This window comes from Notolepis coatsorum (assembly GCF_963971535.1).
Source record: "Notolepis coatsorum genome assembly, chromosome: 13".
Taxonomy (NCBI): Eukaryota; Metazoa; Chordata; class Actinopteri; order Aulopiformes; family Paralepididae; genus Notolepis; species Notolepis coatsorum.
Genome location: NC_140177.1, coordinates 77,216,275 through 77,238,076, shown reverse-complemented (window position 1 = coordinate 77,238,076; position 21,802 = coordinate 77,216,275). Strand labels below are relative to the sequence as shown.

Genomic DNA, 21,802 nt, shown 5'->3' with positions numbered 1-21,802 from the left:
ACATATGCATACCCACAAATGCATGCTCGCACTCATACACACGCCCACATACTCATTAACTCATTCTCTGCCACACTGGCAGCGCATCTTGCGGTCAGTAGGCTGGCTTTTCGTGACTGTTTTCGCGATAATTCCTGATCTTTGCAGAGCTATTTGTATATTCTATATTATAGCTATGGGGAAAATGGTATGGCTAATTTGACAGCAGTGTTGGGACTAACGCGTTACAAAGTAACACGTTACAGTAACGCCGTTACTTTTGGCGGTAACTAGTACTATAACACATTACTTTTGAAATTCAGTAACGCCGTTAGCGTTACTGAATGGTTCGTTACTGCGTTATTTGCATTATATACTGTGTTGTGAAGGGCCAGATTAAACCGAATATATATATTTATTTATATATATATATTTAATTGTATTTGTATATTCTCTAATATTCCCTGATATCCCTTGTATATTCCTTGTACAATATGCATTGAATATCCATTCTAGCCTACTGAACATCCCATAATAGTCTCCATTCTACTATTGGTCGAGACCTTGGTGCCAGGCTGCCATACCCCTCAGACCCAGTTCAAACGTACCGCTCGACATGTACGAACAAGTCCTAGTTCCGCGTAGGAATTTGGCTACCGCACCACTAATGGGACTATTTGTTCATAGTGCGTATATATACTGCGCTACTAAAGTAGGACTTTCTTTTCAGTCCAGTTTCTTACCCTCCAATAGAGTCACAGACGTAAAGCCTCCCCGCGACGCCACGTGTGGGAGTAAGGCCAAGTTCGCCGACCATCGGTATTGAGACATCGTGTATATTAATATTTGAATAGTCATATTTGGCACTATATCGTCGAGTTGGACGTAGTCTATTAAGCTAATAATAGTCTGTTAATATATAGTGCTTCGTGCGGTGAGAATACTACCGTAGTCAGTACCCCATCGTTTCGGGCAGAGAACTGGCTGCTTACCCAGGGTGGTTGACCCTATGTGAAGCTGCACCCGAGGAGCCCCAGAGCCGACGAGCGAGTGGACCTGTATACCGGATTATTCTACCGACGACAGCCCGCCTTCCCAGGCACGGATTATGCTTTGGATACTTTGATTATTCTATGGATAAAGACCCCCGACACTGCCGTGTGTTGGAACCCCCCCCCCCTGGAGAGGACGCAAGGTGAGGAGACGCTCTGCAAGACGAGGTCTCTTCACGTCTCTCCCCCGTGGACCGGAGAGAGCCGGCCCACAAAGAGTCCACCTGCTTTCATCTGTGGTCCAAGGATCGCCGGCGCATTGAACAGCACTACAGTGGGTTCACCTGGGATACCCTTGGCCAGACGAGGCAGCCGGATTCTACCCCCCCCCCCCCCCTCCTACTCCTGTCGGCTTACAAGCGACCGGATTAACCCCCTCTAGTGTATCTAGTATAATCATTAAAGTATCATTGCTGTTATTCCTTAACTATTCCAGGTCGTATATTTACCACCTGCGCCTTCAGAGATTGGACATTCTCTATTGATATACCGACGAATACTCCTTGCCATAAAAGTGCATACTATTTCAATTCATAAATGTAATTAAGTGATTAAGTGCTTATTCTACACACCATCGCTGTGTAGGAAATAAAGACCTGTTTCTAATTCGTACATTTGTGTTGGATCCGTTTCATCTACGTGAGAGTGTTCATGATAATATATTTATGCCGTGTACTGGGTGGCCGAATATTAAGTACAAAGGTAGTGGTAGTAAGTATCATATCTAGTAATACAGTCAGGGAATTGTACCCCTCAGTTACATACTGCGTAGACAATATAAATATAGTCCTTTCATGCACAATTGATATCCTAACTATTCTAACGTTGCAATGCACGATTGATATCTTAAACAACGTTGCAAGACGGTTATAATGAAACGCTCCAGCGACATCAAGGAAGGCTGTTCCTTCAACCTAAGCGGCAATACAATTAGGCACGGCGCATTTCTTATTACGACAACATTTGTGTTTGTGTCAGATTTGTGTTTGTATCTAGACCACATTGCTTAGCAGAGTTCAGTGATGTGAATGGAAACTGTCAAGTTGATCAACCGATTTTGAGTATCTGTAAGCCGGGCATGGGAGCAATCCTTTTAAATAGTTACTTTTCACAGTAACGCATTACTTGTGGGTGTAAGTAACTAGTAAAGTAACGGAGTTACTTTTGAAATGAAGTACCTAGTAAAGTAACTGAGTTACTATTTTTCAGTAACTAGCACAACACTGGTTGACAGACACTATTTGCAGTACAGCATGTAAAAAGGCATTAGTTTCTACACACTGTAGTTTGTAGTTTATTACACGCTGAACATCGCCCATTTCCGAAATAATCCAGTCTTTTTCCATAGATCGCGAGATAGGACGCTTTATGTGCAATAAGCCCGAATCGTTCTGGTTGATTCCCTGAACCCCAAATACTCCCAAATCAAAGGTATATAACATACCCCGAAAATCCGATCGTTAGAACACACATATTTTGAATGCCTTCGGCAGACTTCACATTAGCCATTTTAATCTAGATTAACTCCAGGATTGCAGATAGATTAATCTAGATTAAAAAATAATCTATGCCCACCTCTAGTTTCAATACATTTTAACTGAATAAAGGATCATACTGTAAAGCATACTGTACATATAAACCTGATCATGTTTGTATTGGACATTTCACTCTTCATAGGGCCATCAGCCCCCAAATATAAATAATTTACTATGTGCCATTAGCGCCGGATTATAGGACATAGTGGGGGGTGGGCACAAAGGGAGAATCAAGTTTACTCTAATTAGAAGAACTCCGTACAACATTGCGTTTAAAAAAAACACAGCACTGTATTTAGGCTACAGTGTATTCTGACATTGTGTGCCTCCAATTTTGTATTAAAGCTGACTTCCTTTGACCGGTGAGTCTGGAGAGAAAGAAGAGAGAAAAGCCACGCTCTTCAAAAATGTTCCTCCATATCTCCGCGATGCCTGCGAGTTATGAAAAACACCACTTGGTTCTTCGAAACCGGACCGGGGCTCCCCTACATTTAAAGATAAGATAAGATAAGATATTCCTTTATTGATCCCCTTGGGGAAATTCAGGCATCATAGCAGCATGGAGGTGGGGGGGTGGGGGGGGTATAGCCATGGGTATGGACATGGTTATAGTAGAAATACATAAATACAGGCAATACAAATGATAGTACAGTAGGAAAGTCTTCTCTCCCTCACCTCCCCTCTCTCTCTCCTCTGTGCGATCCCGTCACAAACTCATACTTTATTGTCCCCTTGGGGAAATTTGTCCGCTGCATTTGACCCATCCTAACTATTTTAGGAGCAGTGGGCACTGGGCAGTCCCAGGGACCAACTCCAGTTAGTAATGGTAGTACCTTGGTCAAGGGCGATGGAGTATGTACCTAGTAGCGGTGTAAAGGTACACGTATCCGTACCGAACCGTTTCAGTACTCTACCTAAGGTTCAGTACGGCTGTGTACCGAACGAATACCACGATACGTTAACCACTAACGAACGTACGTGCAGAACTTCTTTTTGCGTGCAGAATTTAATTAAAAACTCGATTATTAATTTCAATATAGAATATTCGTTGACAGCCATACAAGTACAATTAGTTACTGCACACTACATTACCCCTGAGTGGAACATGGAAAGCCAAACTTTCCCCCACTGTAGCGAAAACCCGTACCGAACCGTGACTTCAAAACCGAGGTACGTACCGAACCGTGGTTTTTGTGTACCGTTACACCCCTAGTACCTAGCATGTACCCAACTCTCTCTTCTATCTGCTGCCCCCTTCTCTCTCTCTATCTTTGCTCTATCTCTCTACAGTGAGTGTATCAGCACCAGCTCCACTGAACCACGTATCTTGTGTGTTGTTTATTTTGAAGTCAACATGATCCATGAGGCTGTCCTTCATGTCCATTGATTTCACTAAGGAGCCCCTGCTTCATCACATAATAGGCCGGGAGCCAGGTCCATCCCTCAGGATGTTTTTTGCTACCTTTTTTTTCATTATTATTTCCAGTTATCCCATACCTTGGGCCATCACGAGTTGATAATGACCACCCCCAAATCAGCCTTGTTAGGCCTCAGGGGCCAAATAACCCTCTATTTGGGAAAAGCTTCTGGCGAAATTATGAAATTGCAAATATGAGGGTACTGCAACCATAGATATATATATAGAACACTAGATAGCTTGCCCGCGCTGCCGGCCAATGGAGAGCGACGTCACTGAACCGCCGCCATCTTGCTCCAGTTAGCCTTGAGTGAGAGTGAGTGAGCTGCACAGACAAAAATACTCATAACTCGCTGAAATATTGACGGATTTACAAACGGTTTGGTTTATTACAAGCATTATTAACGTGGCTATGATTCAAGCGGTTTGTTAAAAAAAACATCTTTAAAAATTTTTTTTTATAAGTATGCAGTATCATAACTACATATTTGATGTTTATAGCAAACCAACCCGTTTGTAAATCCGTCAATATTTCAGCGAGTTATGAGTATTTTTGTCTGTGCAGCTCACTCACTCTCACTCAAGGCTAACTGGAGCAAGATGGCGGCGGCTCAGTGACGCTGGTGACTCCGCCTTAAGCTATCTAGTGTTCTATATATATCTATGACTGCAACTGCATAAATGGTCAGATACGTCTGAAACTTTGCATGGTGTATCCTGACACATAGGGGGAAAGTATCAGAATAATACTCTGGGCCTTACTACCTTTCTATTGTCAAATATCACCCTCAGAATACCCCAAAAGACAAAGAAATGTCTGTCCGCCTGACAAATTGTCATCAAAAGTGATAGTTTTCAAGTATTTTATTATACATGTTGCTGCCTCACATGGATATAAAAACTGCCCACATTTATAATCTTCAATTTAAGTCCAAGACTATCTAGAATAGTACACCTGCTATGACCAAAGTTCTCCATTGTACCTCAAATCGAGAAAATAGAACATTCAAGCATTACCCTTATTTCTTCTCTTTTTTTTCTCCCTTGTTTTTTATATCTAAAAAATATATTAAACAAGAGTTGAGACTTAAGTAATGTAATGCTATACTATCTGAAGTTAATTACATGAAAAGTGAACAATGTTACGCGCCCTGGTGGACCGGGGTATCACAGTGCAACATAAAGCAGTGCTGACCGGATTACACACACCAACCAACCAAAACCCTAACCCTGTTTCATGTCACATCCCACCTGAAGTTATTCAGCAAAGACAATTTTGGGTAAGTTGATCTATTATTCTGGCTGTGGGAAGAGATTGAGTGTCCAATATTCTTTTACATGAAAGGTGACAACTCTGTTACGATTGGGGTAGTGAGGGAAGGCGATGAGAGCTCAGTTGCGGACAGGAATGGAGGAGGCAGAGACGGCAGGATAACGTGTATACATATAGACTTTACTGAAAGACGACACGTTACAAAACGGAACATAAATGGCACAGCCGAGCTGGCGCTAACACACGACGAACTGAGGCACGAGAACGAAAACGGAATACTTAAACTACTTACAACACTTAGTACAAAAACAGCAAGGCACGGGAGAGATGACAGCAGGCACGACGGGCAAGGGAACACAGTGGTACCTGGGGGTAACATGGAGGGATGACGCCACAACCAGAAGAGAGGAAGACACACACTTAAATACCAAGACTAACGATGATTGACAACAGTCCAAAACAAACATTTAACCACTAGACAATAAGCAATATACCAAAACACTAACCAGGGAAACCAATTCACACCAGGGTGGGGAAGTTCAACAACAACACACACAGATCCCATTAATCATCCCATTAATCAAAGTAAGCATGTGAGTTAACAATGTAATCAATGTCTGCACCAACTGCTGGTGACCACTAGAGGGTGGTATGAGACTGGAGGAAGGTAGGCCTCCAATGTTCCTTCTCCCCCCACAGCCCAAACAAGGGCTGAGTATGGGATCGTTACAGTACCCCCCCCCCCCCCCCCCCGAACGGGCGGCTTCCAGACGCTCGATAACAACGTCCGGGAATGGGCGAGACCGGAGGCCGAGGACCCGGAGAGGGGGGCAGGAGCTGGGAACAGAGGCCCGATGAGGGGGGGTGGGGATGGGTGCAGAGACCCGGAGAGGGGGGCTGGACCTGGGAACAGAGGCCCGGAGAGGAGGAGCGGGGAAGGGAACAGAGACCCGGCGAAGGGGGGTGGGGACGGGCGCCGAGACCCGGGGAGGGGGGCAGGACCTGGGAACAGAGGCCCGAAGAGGGGGGGGTGGGGACAGGTGTAGAAGCCGGGAAGGGGAGCTGGATCCCGGAGCCGGATCACGGACGCAAGACCCTCCAGCCACCGGACTAGGAACCGGTTCAGGAGAGCCGGAACGGAGGTGCGGCGGCGACAACCCCCGGAGCAGGATCCCACGCAGACCACGGCGAAGGCCACGGCGAAGACCACGCGACGACCACGGCGAGGACCAGGACGCCGATCACGGCGCAGAGCACGGCGAGGACCAGGACGCCGATCACGGCGCAGAGCTGGACCAGACGGGGAGCCAGGGTCAGTCGAGGAGCCGGGAGCCAGCACAGCAGCCGGACCAGATGTAGAGGCCGGGCAGGGCGCGGAGACCGGACCGGTCTCGGCGGCGAGGCGTGGTGTAGGATCCGGGGATGAGGAGTCTGGACTCACTGTGGGGGAAAGGTTAGTTGGTTGAACCTGGCTAGTTACAGAGCCTAAGCTAGCAGTGGGAACTGTGCTAGCTGGGGAGGCCTGATTAGCTGTGGAGGCCTTGTTAGCAATACTATCCTGAGCCTTGCTAGACCTCCGAGCCTTGCTAGCTCTCGGAGGTCTGCGAGCTGCGGGAGCTAGGCTAACTGTGGGGCCTGGACTCACTGTAGGGCCACTGCTAGCTGGGGGGACCTGGTTAGCTTCAGGAGCTAGGCTAACAGTGAGGGTTATGCTAGCTGGGAGGGCCTGGCTAACTGCAGGAGCTAGGCTAACGGTAGGGGTTGGATCAGCTGTGGATGCCTGGCTAGCTACAGGGGCTAAGCTAGCAGACGAGGCTCGCCTAGCTGTCTCCATGAGAGCACAGACTTTGTCAGTCATAACCCTCATCTGAGGTGCCTGTGTTGGACTCTCCTTCGCTACGTTGTCTATGAGTTTCATCCAGAAGACCCATTTAGCTGGAGAGTAGCTGGTCAGATCCCCGTCTAACATGCCAAGCACAATGTCCAATGTCTCCGTGACTTTGTCCGCTGAGCTCTTGCGTGGTGGCGTCATTCTGTTACGATTGGGGTAGTGAGGGAAGGCGATGAGAGCTCAGTTGCGGACAGGAATGGAGGAGGCAGAGACAGCAGGATAACGTGTATACATATAGACTTTACTGAAATACGACACGTTACAAAACGGAACATAAATGGCACAGCCGAGCTGGCGATAACACACAACGAACTGAGGCACGAGAACGAAAATGGAATACTTAAACTACTTACAACACTTAGTACAAAAACAGCAAGGCACGGGAGAGATGACAGCAGGCACGACGGGCAAGGGAACACAGTGGTAACTGGGGGTAACATGGAGGGATGACACCACAACCAGAAGAGAGAAGACACACACTTAAATACCAAGACTAACGATGATTGACAACAGCTCACAGGCCAGTCCAAAACAAACATTTAACCACTAGACAATAAGCAATATACCAAAACACTAACCAGGGAAACCAATTCACACCAGGGTGGGGTAGTTCAACAACACCACACACAGTGACATCCCATTAATCATCCCATTAATCAAAGTAAGCATGTGAGTTAACAATGTAATCAATATCTGCACCAACTGCTGGTGACCACTAGAGGGTGGTATGAGACTGGAGGAAGGTAGGCCTCCAATGTTCCTTCTCCCCCACAGCCCAAACGAGGGCTGAGTATGGGATTGTTACACAACTCTACTTCTAGAGTGATAACATTAAGTTAGATTTTAGATTGTTAGCTAATATAGCCAGCCCAATGTAGCTAGCTAGTGAGAGTAAGTGGGAGAGAAATTATGAAATTGTAATTATTAAGAAAATGTATTATAATTATTAGCAACTCTACTTCTAGAGCAGCGGTTCCCAAACTTTTTTGGCCGCGCACCCCCTGTCACCTGCCGACCTAGCTCGCGCACCCCCCAATGCAAACATAAAAAATAATAAATAAATAAGTCCAGAGACTCCGTGCTGCTGCCGACTTTAAATCAAATAGGTGTCTGTGGGCAGTCGGCCGACATTAATAAACAGCAGTGTGTTATAATCACATTTTTATGAGCTAACGAATTCCGTTATATTAGACATTTGTATTAATTATATCAAGCGAATAACTGATAAATTTGGCAGAGAGACGGCAACATTATCGTGAAATATAAACGTTGCGTGATGACTATTATATCTCCGCCTCCCAGTCCCAACGAAGAACATACCAGTAGTATGCAACTGCAGAGCCGCAGAGCCAGCGGCGCTCTCATCCCAACAGCTGAATTGCCAATGGCTGAATTGGAGTATTGCACTGTGCTCGCACAACTGTCTGCTCTGCGGCTGCATGCTTCTCGCATGCATGCAGTCTAGCTCTCGCTGCCAAACCAAATTAATCTCGACATCGCTTCACCAATAGTCGTTATCAGAACACTACACACATATCATAATTATAGAACACACATCGTTGTCATTATTACCCTGTTTTCTTGGTGGAGGGGCGGGCGGCCGGGCTGTTGTGTCTGTGCTCCAGCTGTCATCATCACTCTGTCTCCACTTAACGCTGCTCTCCGCTTCTCTCATTCCTCCTGTCCTCTTTCATTACTTATTGACTTTAGATTCACCTGACAGTTTCACTGTTTTTAGCCAGCTCTGCATGTGCTGCTGCAGTGGAGTGCCACAATCCCGCACTTTTGGCAGGAAGTTATTAATGCACTGGCTCGCTCGCACTCGCTACTGTCATCGTCCCGCTGTTAAGCCCGCATATAGGAGACCTGACGACAGACTCCAGGCAGAGCGGAGCGCATCAGCACAGACGAAGCGCACCTCGCCCGAGACATTGTTTATTATTATTATTATTAAAACGTTTCTTGAATTTCATGATTTACACAGTGAAAATCCCCATTTGAAATAATGTATATTAGTTATATATTTATTAGTAAAATAACGCCATTAGCCTTTTCATGTCACGCACCACCTAGAGGTAGCTCGCGCACCACAAGGGGTGCGCGCACCACAGTTTGGGAACCACTGTTCTAGAGTGATAACATTATCTAGTTAGCTTGTAGATTGTTAGCTGCCAGCCCAATGTAGCTAGCTAGTGAGAGCGGAAGTGTAGGGCTGGGCGATATAACGATAATGATAAATATCGCGATATATTTTAATAATCGATATCGAACTGCAACAGGGCAGTTTTAAAACCAGAGACAGTGGACATACTTGTCTTTCTTGTCTGCAACTTAAAGTAATGGCTTTGCTTGTCCAAATGACAATACTGACCAAATTGAGATTTATTTTTCTCTTGTCCATTTATTTAGTTTGCTTTCTAATTTAAAATACAGTTTGAAACCGTCTGTACACAGTAGGCTATGTGTGCTAGCAGAACTAGACTCCAGTCACGAGTCACGGTGCACATGTGCGGTGGTTTGTCCACCAAGAAAGCGTCAAAAGATCGAAAATAAACTAGCAGAGCCAGAACTGTTCAACTCCCCTGGAGCCACAGCCAGCAGAGAAGCCGGTTTACTTTCGCTTTTAAACCAGCTGCAGCCTGAGAACTGGAGTGTGAGGGGATGTAACACTAAAGATGGCGGCAATGACAAAGAATTGCAATTCGATAATTATCGAGAAATATGATAACATTATCATATCGTTATCGCTATATGATTTTTTTCCATATCGCCCAGCCCTACGGGAGTGGGAGACTAGTGAGAGCAGAAGTGGGATATAAATGATGGTGTGTGTGTACCAGCGTTTCCGTTAGCCGGTAATTACCGGTATTTGACCGGCAAAATCTGTTGAAGTCCGACATATTTAATCTCTCGGGTCTTAATGTCCGGTGAAAATAATTCCCTCTAAGCACAATTTGATTATTTGAATTGTATTAAAATAGGCTAAAATTAAATAGCCTATGCGATGAACGAAACAATCATTACATTTGTTTCATCGTTGCTTCTAATAATGACAACAACGTTGTCAGCGAGAGCTTAGTGCTGGGTCTGTGAGTGCATGTGCAGCTGCAGAGCCGGAGCAGCAGCGGCACAGTGCAGTACTCCAATTCAGCCATTGGCAATTCACCTGTTGGGTGGGGGGCGCTGCTGAGCGGTCCCCAGATAGAGCCAGAAAATAGCCAGAAAACAGCTGAATCTGCTGCTCTGCATCGACATCCTCTCGCAAATAAGTCGTTGGGAGGTGGAGAGAGAGAGAGTCGTCACGCAAACCCACGATAATGTTGCCATCTCTCTCTGCCAAATTTCTCAGTTCTTCGCTTGATATAATTAATACAAATGTCCAATATAACGGAATTCGTTAGCTCATAAAAATGTGATTATAACAGACTGCTGTTTATTAATGTCGGGCGACTGCCCACAGACACCTATTTGATTTAAAGTCGGCAGCAGCACGGAGTCTCTGGACTTATTTTATTTGGAATATAATGACTATATACGCAAAAGTAGCCTAGTTTTAAGTAAAAATATTATAAATCTACATGCCTTGATGATGTCATTCTTTTGTTTTGTTGTCATTCTTTTGCCTATCAATTGTTTTTAAGCTCAATAAACTCTGACCGGAATTTCTCTCATTTGACCGGTAGATTGAAATCTACCGGACACTGAGGCCGGCAACAATTTTTTCTAACGGAAACCCTGGTGTGTACAATATTTTGCTGTTGTAATGAATACTGACTTTCTGATGGTTGCAATGCTACAGTATAGTCAAGGTGTCAAAGAGACGACAAGATGGCTGGATACCTTGCCAGAGTGCTTCAAAGAAGAATCAGCCACCGCCCCCAGTCTGGGATATTAGTCTGTGTCTGAGGTTACATGTCAATGAAATGTGAAACATTGGATCTAAAAGAATGTACAGTATATTGGCACATAAGCCTGTTCAAGCTGCATGCTGCAGTCAGGCAAGCGCCTCTGCATACATGCAGCAAGAACAGAGAGACTCAGACTCAGCTTCTTCCCCCAGGCCATCTGAACACTGATCTCTCCACACACAAGCACACAAGAACTGGGACAGAGCGATGAACACACACAAATCCATGCTGGAAGCTCTAGAGAGACTCCTCTATGACAAGTATCTGGAAACTCATGAACCACTCTCTGCAGAATGGACTGCATTTTTGGAAAATCTCACTCTGAATGAATCTACTCTCGCTGAAGTGCTCTCATCAGAAGATGTATCTCACCACATGGCAGAATATCATGCATTCTGAGAAGCCGTGAGAAATGGGGAGCTGGGAAAAACGGGACAGTTTTGGATGGAATACTGGACTGCACCTGGCTCGTCCTGTCAATGAATATAATAAATACAAATAAAACACTTCAAATATGCTAGATTCCACACATACTTGGGATACTATCTTGAACACATTGAGGAAACACATCCAGGATCTGAGAAACGTTTGCGTGCTGGAGCAATCAGTGTATCCAGATCACATATCCCAGCCAACCGCTGCCACACTGACAAAACAATAGAAGAGGGTACTATGACTATGCGTGCACCTCATGGTACCAAGGCACCTCAAAGGCGCTTAAAACAAAATTACAAACTGGTCAGACTACTACTTGACCTGAACCCCAGAACCCACCTCACCCCTGCCCACTTTGCCAACCTAGGATGGCTTAGAGTAGACGACAGAGTACAGCAACTTGCAATGGGCCTGGTCTACAAGATACACTATACGACCGGGGTGCCCATGTACATGTCAAAATACTTCCCAAAGGTCAGTGAATACCACAACCACTACACCAGAGGAAGCTCAACAAATCATGTTAAACCCAGATTCGGCTCAAACAAGGGACTAAACACGTTTCACAATTATGCCACAACAATGTGGAACGCCCTACCCAAAGCTGTAAAGGAATGTGAATCCCTGCCCACATTCAAAACCGCTCTTAAAGAGCACCTACGGGAGGCTGCAATTCGAAACTGGCCACCGTAAATGCCCAAAACCCCCACCACCTCCTAATAGACAGTCTCCTCCCCACCGCATGTATATATTCCCTCCCCGCCGTATGTATATTTCCCTCCCACCCACCCACCCCCTCCTAATGTACAGTCCCCTCCCCATCATATGTATATACTCTGTCAGGATCTAGGGGTAACAGTACTGTATATTTGAATATGGTTATGTCACAAATGTATCAGTACTAAATACCTATATGTCCCTATGCCATAAATGTCATGTATGTTGTGTATGTCATAAATGTCTATATGAATTGAAAATGGGGGACCCTGATGGAAACAAGACAAACGTCTTTCTCAGGTCTGCATCCCCTTAACAATTGTATGTATTGAGCCGTACTGTATTGTACCCATTCTGCAATCTGTTAAATAAAGTGTTCATTCATTCATTCATTCATTCATTCATTCATTCATTCATTCATTCATTCATTCATTCATTCATTCATTCATTCATTCATTCATTCATTCAAGATACTGCTATGAAATGGCTCAAGTCAAACTCAGGGTCTGGAACATATTCTGCAGGGATCTGTGGAATCACCAGTAACTATGAAGCCAGCCAACGTCATATCCTGACTGCCCATGCCAAAGGAGAGTATGTAGAAGAGATGTGGAAAATGACAAGCAACCGAGGTGAACATACAGAGAAGCAGCAACGAGATCTAAGACCATGTGAAATCACTCTGTCTGAGAAGCAAGTCCAGCAAACAGTTGAAGCATTTCAGAGTTGTATCAACCCATTTCAGATTGATACTTCTCAGCCCTTGACTTCAGGAGCAGCTCTGCCAGAACAGGTGCACAATGATATGCTGAATGCCCTGAAAAATGGCTAAACTCAAAAAGAGAAGTTCATCTGTGATCGACTTCAGACAAAAAAAGTCCTTTTCTTTTAACCTATCAAGAGGAACAGATTCAAGACAATGTCATCTACCACACCTAAACGGAAGCTTGTGGCATCAAACCAGAAAGTGATCCAGTACAAGGCCACAAGTGGGTTCATCTTTCAGATCTTTGTCAAATCACAAGAACTCAAGTCACAAATAAGCATCTCTGACCTAATGACCTATCCCTTGACTCTGACGCCATACTCCATCTCAACAATCGATCGCTTTTTCCCGCAAAAACCAACAAAGCAAACGGAATGAACTACATGATCAAAGATGCTGAGAATGCCCAACTTACTTCCCCAAGCCAATGTGCTCTCATTCAAGATGGAAACTCCTCATTCTACATGCGTGATGTGCCACGAACAATGAAGAATATATCAGAGCGCACCTTCAAAAGTCTACCGGCTGCAGCTGAAACTATTCAGCACAGACACTTACCTTGACCGTCTTCATTCACCTGAGATCAGCTGAGAGGGATCGCAGAGGTTGTGGTGAACGTTTTATGGTGAAGGGGCTAAATCTTCATTGGCCCACTGATTGGAATGGTTTTCTCACAAATGATGAAAACAAGAAGGCCCTCATTCATTTACTTCTGGATCACTGGAGCTCTGAAGATATGATGAAAGACATCCTCCAAAGGACTGTTATTTTCGTAGATGCTGGTCAAGTATGCAATGCTGGAGTGATGTCTAAAGAGCTTCTACCTGAGATCTGTTCAAAACATTATGAAACGGATGTGAGGGTAATCCTTTACATGCAGTATATCCAAACCAAACGGCCTCACATCACAACAGTCAGAGTCAGAGCAAAAGACTAACATTTTCTTCATCCTCCTGTATTATGCCAAGTCAACAACTGTCAACATCCTCTTTGACATGGGAGATAGACTTATCAACATCAACCAGCTAGCTGAAGATTACTCAGAGGAACACATTTCAGCTCTCCTGGCCTTGCATGCATTCATTGGTGCTGACTGCACATCAGCATTCAAAGGCAAAGGGAAGGTGCGACCGATGAAGATTCTGAATCAGAAAAGTTTATCGAGATCTTTGCTGAAGTGGGGAACTCTTGGGAGCTTGATGAGTGGATTCTCAGTGGTGTTGAAGAGTTCACCTGTCGCCTCTATGGTTTCAGTCGTCAAATCAAGAAAGTTGATGAGGCAAGAGAGATTAAAGTCAAGATGTGTGGCTCAAGCCTTGAGCTTCGCCAGGGTATCTCCGTTGACCTCTCCACCTTGCCAGAGGGTCCTCTTACAGCACATGAGAAGAGACACACTGTGGTTTGAGGGTGACGTCATCCCCAAAGCCCTCGTCGATGTCTTGGCAGAAGAAGAGACAGATGAAGATGACTTAGCAGATGAAATCCATACAAATATGGATGATGATGATGATGATGAGGAGGAGGAGGAGGAGGAGGAGGAGGAGGAGGAAGAGGAGGAGGAAAATGATGATTAAAATTATAATAAAAATTATCATCATAGTTTTATAGTCAGCTAATGCAGTGCTTCTCAAACTTTTTCTGTCAGGCCCCCCTTTGGCGGACCAATATATCTTGCCCCCCCCCCCCCCTCGCCCCAATAAAATAGCCATGTTTAAATTTATTGAAATAACACCAATATCGTGACCTTTCAAATTGGCCATATATTTAGTTTTCAGAGCTGTCATGGATGAAAAGCCAGCTTCACACAGATACTGTATCAACACCTTAACTGCTGCATCATGAGATACTTGGTGGGCCATGAGATGAGATACTTGGTTGGAGATGTGTCAGGAAGCTTTGTCTCAATGTTATCTGTAAAGGTTTTTTTTATCCAGAGTAACTTGGTGATCCTTTTCTGTGTTTTATTAAATAATGATTTTCAGATTTTGAGAAATAGTATTTTCATGGAGAACAGTGCAGCTGCAACAGATAGCACTTTAGTGATAATTTTCTGTAATCCAATCAAGGCCCCCCCTGTCATGTCTCTGCGCCCCCCACTTTCAGAAACACTGAGCTAATGGATCACAGCAAATAGAGTAAGCCGCAAAAGGGGTCTAAGAACCAAAGAAATGTATTCTATTTTTAGTTTGAGCTGTATTTCATTTTCTCCATTTGGCTGTATAGAATATCTATCTACAGTTTAGTAATGTTGATTCTATTTACTTCTTGATAACAGACTGCACACTAGAGTCATTTTGTTCATTGTGTTGCCTGGACTTTGTTCTTCAATACATTTCATATTTGGTTACCGGGTTTTCTGTGACTGAACCCTCCTTTGCTCAATCTGTTTTATGTTGCACTGTGATACCCCGGTCCACCAGGGGGCGTAACATTGTTCACTATTCATGTAATTAACTCCAGATAGTATAGCATTACATTACTTAAGTCTCAACTCTTGTAAACTGTACGGAGTCGAGGTTTCGCCGGCGCGATCCATGGGGAGCAGTCGGGGATTCAGGTCCTATTTGTCGAGTTTTAAGCGGAAGGACACCATCTTTTCAGGCCTTATATGGAAGACCTACCACCACCACCCTACCAAGTATTACTCCGCAGGACTCAGAGGAACTATATAAATGGCCGCTGACACGACGGGCGAGTTTTTTTGTAGATTTTCCACAGAGCGTTCAGTCACCGAATACATTTCTCCGGGGAATCCGCGCTTGTTTGTACATTTCGAAACGACCGTGTAAGTACTGTTTATACTAATTTGTTGGACTTATTATAGCATTCGTTAACGTTTATGCCTGTCTATAGTGTTTATGAGATGTTTTTCCAGAGATTCTGGTCATATTTTCTAGGGATGCCCCGATCGATCGGCCAGCGATCAGTATCGGCCGATATTCAGTATAAATATGAGATCAGTGAATTCCGATAATGCTTTATTTTCACCGATCGTGAAAACCGATCGAAAAACATGATCCAATTCTTAGCGAAGATCTCACTCGCTGAGTTCTGTCTTATGCCTTCTATCAGACACACGGAGCTGCAAACTGCCGCTCCTCCTACTCCTCCCCTGCCCCTCCCGCACCCGTGTAAAGTTTGTAAACACAGAGGCGGCTCATATTGCCTCGGGCAATAGTCTGCTCTAGTCTAGTCAGTGCATGGGACCGTGAGCTAACGTTAGCTACCTAGCTATCGTTACTGTTTAAACAAAATTACCCAGTCAACTATTCACTTTTAGTTTAATACATGAGGCATTGTGTAACGGTATCTAGCCGCTAGCTACTGATAGCTCCTGATATCAACAAATGCTCCAGCAATAGACTCTAGTAGTGCATGATAGCTCACGTTAGCTCACGTTAGCTCACTGTTCAAAACGAAATGTCCCATTAAACTAAATAATTCACTGAGGCGTTGTCTTAACGTTATCTAGCCGGCTAGCAGTAGCTACAGATAGCTCCTGATATCAATGTCTTATAACATTGATTCGATGGGTATTCAAGCCCCTGGCTTCCATCGCATGAGGGCAGAGTATTCTCCACTTGCACAACGTGAAGTATGCACTTCCGGTAGGACTTCCTGGTGGAGTTTGGTACTTCCTGTCCCATCGAATTACATTGTTTTCAGCAACTTTTCTCCTGTTATTTAAACAACTTTGTCGTCACAGAGAGGTAATGAAACGTTTGTAATATTATATTATAGAATGTATTTAATAAGCAAACGTTTGTCAGCAGGGTTTTCGGGCTGTATTTCATGTAAAAACGTTTACTGTTAGTTTCCTTGCTCAGCCAGCATTAGCCTTCATTAGCTAACAGAAGCTAGTGGTTAAACAGGCCGGATTAGCTTTGAGCTAACGATCTTTCCCGACCCATACTTGATGTATTCATTCCATTCTAAACATAACGTTAGTTTACAAAACATTACCTGTCTATATAACGTTGAGGAACAAATTATAAAGTGTGTGGGTGTGTGTTTTGGTGAACATTGGACCGCATTAGCCTTCATTAGCTAACAGAAGCTAGTGTTTAAACAGGCTACGCTCTGCATCTTCTGGCCGCCTCAGACCTACTCCTATCCAAGCTCCCGGAGGGTCATCAAAGAGAAGCCGCCTATTCTCAGTCCTTGCCCCACAATGGTGGAATGAACTACCCATCCCAGTTAGGACAGCCGAATCCCGTCCAATCTTTCGCCGTCGACTAAAGACTCACTTCTTCAACCATTATCTGAAATGATTAAAAATTTAAATAAAAAAATTCTAACCGTGACTAACCTTACTGTCATGCACTTGTCCTAATAAACTAACCTACACTGTAACACGCAACACTTTGATAAACATTGTTACTCAGCTGATATAGTTGTACCCTTCTTGCTGTCTTGTCGTACAGAACTTGTAAGTCGCTTTGGATAAAAGCGTCAGCTAAATGACTAAATGTAAATGTATATCCATGTGAAGCAGCACCATGTATAATAAAATACTTGAAAATTATCACTTTTGATGACAATTTGTCAGGCGGACAGAAATATTTGTGTCTTTTGGGGTATTCTGAGGGTGATATTTGACAATAGAAAGGTAGTAAGCCCCAGAGTATTATACTGATACCTTCCTATGTGTCAGGATACACCATGCAAAGTTTCAGACTTATTTGACCATTTATGCAGTTGCAGTACCCTCATATTTGCAATTACATAAATCCGCCAGAAGCTTTTCCCAAAAAGAGTTTTTTTTGGCCCCTGAGGCCTAACTGGGCTGATTTGGGGGTGGTCATTATCAACTCGTGATGGTCCAAGGTATGGGATAACAGGAAATAATAATGAAAAAAAGGTAGCAAAAAACATCCTGAGGGGTGGACCTGGCTTCCGGCCTTTAATAGAGCAGGGGTGGCCAACCCGCGCCTCACGAGCCGCATGTGGCTCTTTGCCCGTCAATGTGTGGCTCTTCCATCCATTTTTTGTATGTCACTCATTCCATAAGGACATAGAATAAACATTTACAGATTTTTTTTTAAATGGACCATTTGCATGTTCTTGGTATCTGAATCTAGGGACATCTATGGATCTCAGGGAATGTATTCCCAGTGTCAGAAATAGTGTGTCTCTTACTAGGCTTGAATAAATTGTAATGAACCAAAGGAGAATATCAATTATATTAAAAAAATATTTTTTATATTTAACTGTGAATAACCATGCTAAAATGGACCAGACCTGACCAAATCTAAGCAAATGAATAAAGGGAAGATGATTAAACAGGTTTTGTAGATACAGTACTGAATTCTGCCATCTTTTTTATAATGTAAATTTCTCCACCATTTTTCATCATGTTGCAACACCGTTTTTAGCTAGACGTTCACAGAAAGGTAGAGAAACTAACTGTTTTATGGCAATAACGTTCAGGTTTGTGGGAGATAATCCCAAAAAATAAGAGAAATAAAAAAGTTAATCCAGAAGTCAGATGATTGACGGGGGCTGGCGTGAGCTGGGTAGGGAAATTCAAAAGCCCTGAGTCTCTTCCTTCAAAAGACTACACTCACTTTTGGCTGCTCCACTTCCTCCTGTCAATATGCGCCGATTTCCGACTCAATGCCCTGATATTTCTATAATCTTATATTTCACTAATAACAGTTAAAATCATTGGTAAACAAACGTAATGCTGAAAATATACACTTTTGCTGTATATTTCGGACAAAGCTAGGAGGTGCATGCTGGGAAAACCAAGATGGCGGCGCATGCACCAGCAAGGATTCTCTGTGAATTTGTTTGTTTAAACTAACAAAATAACTGAGCAAAAGTGCTAAAAAAACTACTGAAACATCGAAGATAAGAAGGCAAAATAACAATAATGGCGGCCAAACAAAGGAAACTCGAGGATGACATGGAGGAGATTAAGAAGTCTCTACACTCCCTGTCTGAGGAAATCAAAAAGGTGTCCAAGCAGGAACTATTTACAGAGTTAATGAGCGAAATGAAACAACTGAAAAACCTCTTAAAAGAAAAAGACGAGAAAATCGACTGTCTGGAAAAAAGAATCGATGAGTTGGAACAGTACACTAGAATGGACAACCTGATCATAAGTGGACTGGAGACCACTCATCGAACATATGCAGGTGTGACGACCGGAGAGAGCAGAGGTGCCGACACCCCGCAAGGTGAACTCGACTCGTTGGAACGACAAATCATAACATTCTTTAAAAGCAAGAAAATGGATCTCAAGAGCGAAAGCATATCGGCATGCCACACACTCCCCAGAAAGGACCACCAGCATTCTAAGCCGGCCATCGTGATCCCGAAAGGACAAGACGGCATTACTGAGAGAGTGGCGGAATCTGCAGGGGACAGGTGTGTACCTTAACGAGCATCTCACCAGGAGGAACGCGGACATTGCAAGGCAGGCTCGCATCCTCCGAAAAGAGAACAAGATCCAATCGACATGGACGAGGAATTGTACAATCATGATCCGGCTAAACGGGAAGACACGTGAAGAAGCCAGGGTTGTCACAATTCGAGAGGTGAAGGATCTGGAGCCATTCAGATGACTAAACCATCATGACGGAAGAACAAGGACATGACAGAGTGGGACTGCACACCGATAGAGATGAGTACCAATCGCTCTCAAAAGCTGAATACACAAGCTGGTGACAACCCCGGAGCTGTGAGCTGGATTCGCCTGTTCGAATCCAGCTCTCCGGGGTTGTCACCAGCTTGGCTGGCCGTCTGCACTAATACAATTGGCTGTATTAGAGGGTGGGAGAAGCTGGCGGGGTGGGTCCGGGTCGTTGTAAACAGCGACTCCTACAGTTCGGTCGGGGCGCCTGCTAAGCGCGGATAGGACTCGAGGGGGATAGTGTGGTCCTCCCACACGCTACGCCCTCTCGATAAGAATCCGCGCTGCCAGGTGAAAAGAAGCGGTGATTGGCTGGACGTGTGTCGGAGGAAGCACGTGGTAGCCTCCACTCTCCCAGATGATCTGACTGTGGGGGGTAAGTGTGCAGTGACCAGGAAGGGACTGGGAATTGGCATACGACTAACATTGGGATGGGAGAAAATCGGAGGAAAATGGAGGGGGAAAAAGACAAAAAAAAAAAAAAAAAAAACACAAATTACATGATTTTGAATATGATGTTGACCCAGAAAATCATCTATGTAATGCAATCAATCCAAACTGTGAATACTACACCGAGGAACAATTTAACAACAATGCAGCTGTGTTTGTCGATGGTGACTTGAAATGCAAAGCAGTTGAATATATATATATATCCCATGAAATATGACAGAATCAACAGACGAATATTTATGTGATGATAAAAGACTTTGAATGCGATATCGACCCATAAAGACATGTGTTTAATTCCATTGAAGCCAATTGTAATTATTATACTGAGGAACAATTTAGTGAATGTATAGTATTAGATAACACATTTTCGTTAATACATTTCAACTGTAGAAGCCTCTACAAAAACTTTGATAAGATTAATGATTATTTGAATACTCTTAAAGGCAAGTTTAAGCTGATAGCCTTATCGGAGACATGGTTGGAGGATGAAAGGGGTGTTGATTTCCACATTGACGGGTATGAACTATATCATATAAACAGAACAAGTAAGAAAGCAGGAGGTGTGGCACTTTTTGTGGATGGAGATTTTAAATGTAAACCAGTTGGATATGACAATGGCTATTGATGACATAATGGAATGTTTAACGGTGGAAATCGAAATGGAAAAAATAAGCAATATAATTGTTACTTGTATATACAGGAGACCTGGGTCAAAGATAGAAACATTTACAGACACATTGGATGATTTGTTGAGTAGGGTAAACAGAAATAAGACATTTATTATTTGTGGAGATTATAATATTGACCTACTAAAGGTTTCTAAACATAAGGCTTCAGCAGATTTTTTTGAATTATTGTATGGAAGAGGGTTATATCCACTGATCAGCAAGCCAAGTAGAATAACAGAAACCTCTGCTACATTAATAGATAATATTTTTATTAATAGCTTTAAGGATAACATCATAAGTGGATTAGTTATAAATGATATAAGTGACCACTTACCTATTTTTGTTACTTTTGATTGTCAATTGAAGAGAACAAAGGAGGAGAATGGGTACAGATATAAAAGGTCAAGAAGGGATGATGCTGTAAACATGTTCAGGAATGATCTTTTAAATGAAGAATGGAAGGGGGTCTATGTAGAAGACGTCAATGCTGCTTACAATACTTTTTTGAATATCTATCGTACACTTTACGATAGGCACTGCCCAATGGTTCAACATAAACAAAAAAGTAATGACAATAGAAAACCATGGATAACGAGGGGGTTAGAGAATGCATGTAAAAAGAAAAACAAACTATATAGAGATTTTATCAAATGTAGAAAAAAGACTGCTGAAACTAAATACAAAGTGTATAAGAATAAGTTAGTATTATGAGACGGGCTAAGAAAGATTATTACAATAGATTGTTAGGCGAAAATAAAAATAATATAAAGGGCACATGGGACATTCTAAATAAGGTAATGGGTAATAAATCAGCGTCCATAAAAATGCCTAGCCATTTCATTAGTAATAGTAAGACTATAAAAAACATGAATGAGGTGGTTAATGAATTCAACTATTTTTTTGTAAATGTGGGGCCAAATCTGGCAGATGCCATTCAAAAACACGATGAACCATTACAGGAAGGATGGAGAGGAGATAGTAAAGTACTGCAGTCTATGTTTTTGGGAAATGTCAGTGAAGCAGAAATCATGTCCATTGTATCAAAGTCAAAGAATAAGACATCCATTGCAGGGC

General features: G+C 43.4%; 1 protein-coding gene across 1 annotated transcript in view; it reads right to left on the bottom strand.

The window, feature by feature from the left end:
- tmtopsa (teleost multiple tissue opsin a) overlaps positions 1-21,802 on the bottom strand; it is a gene marked incomplete at both ends in the record, with an annotated part of 416,667 nt that overhangs the window by 332,861 nt on the left and 62,004 nt on the right. The gene's annotated exons all lie outside the window — the stretch shown is intronic.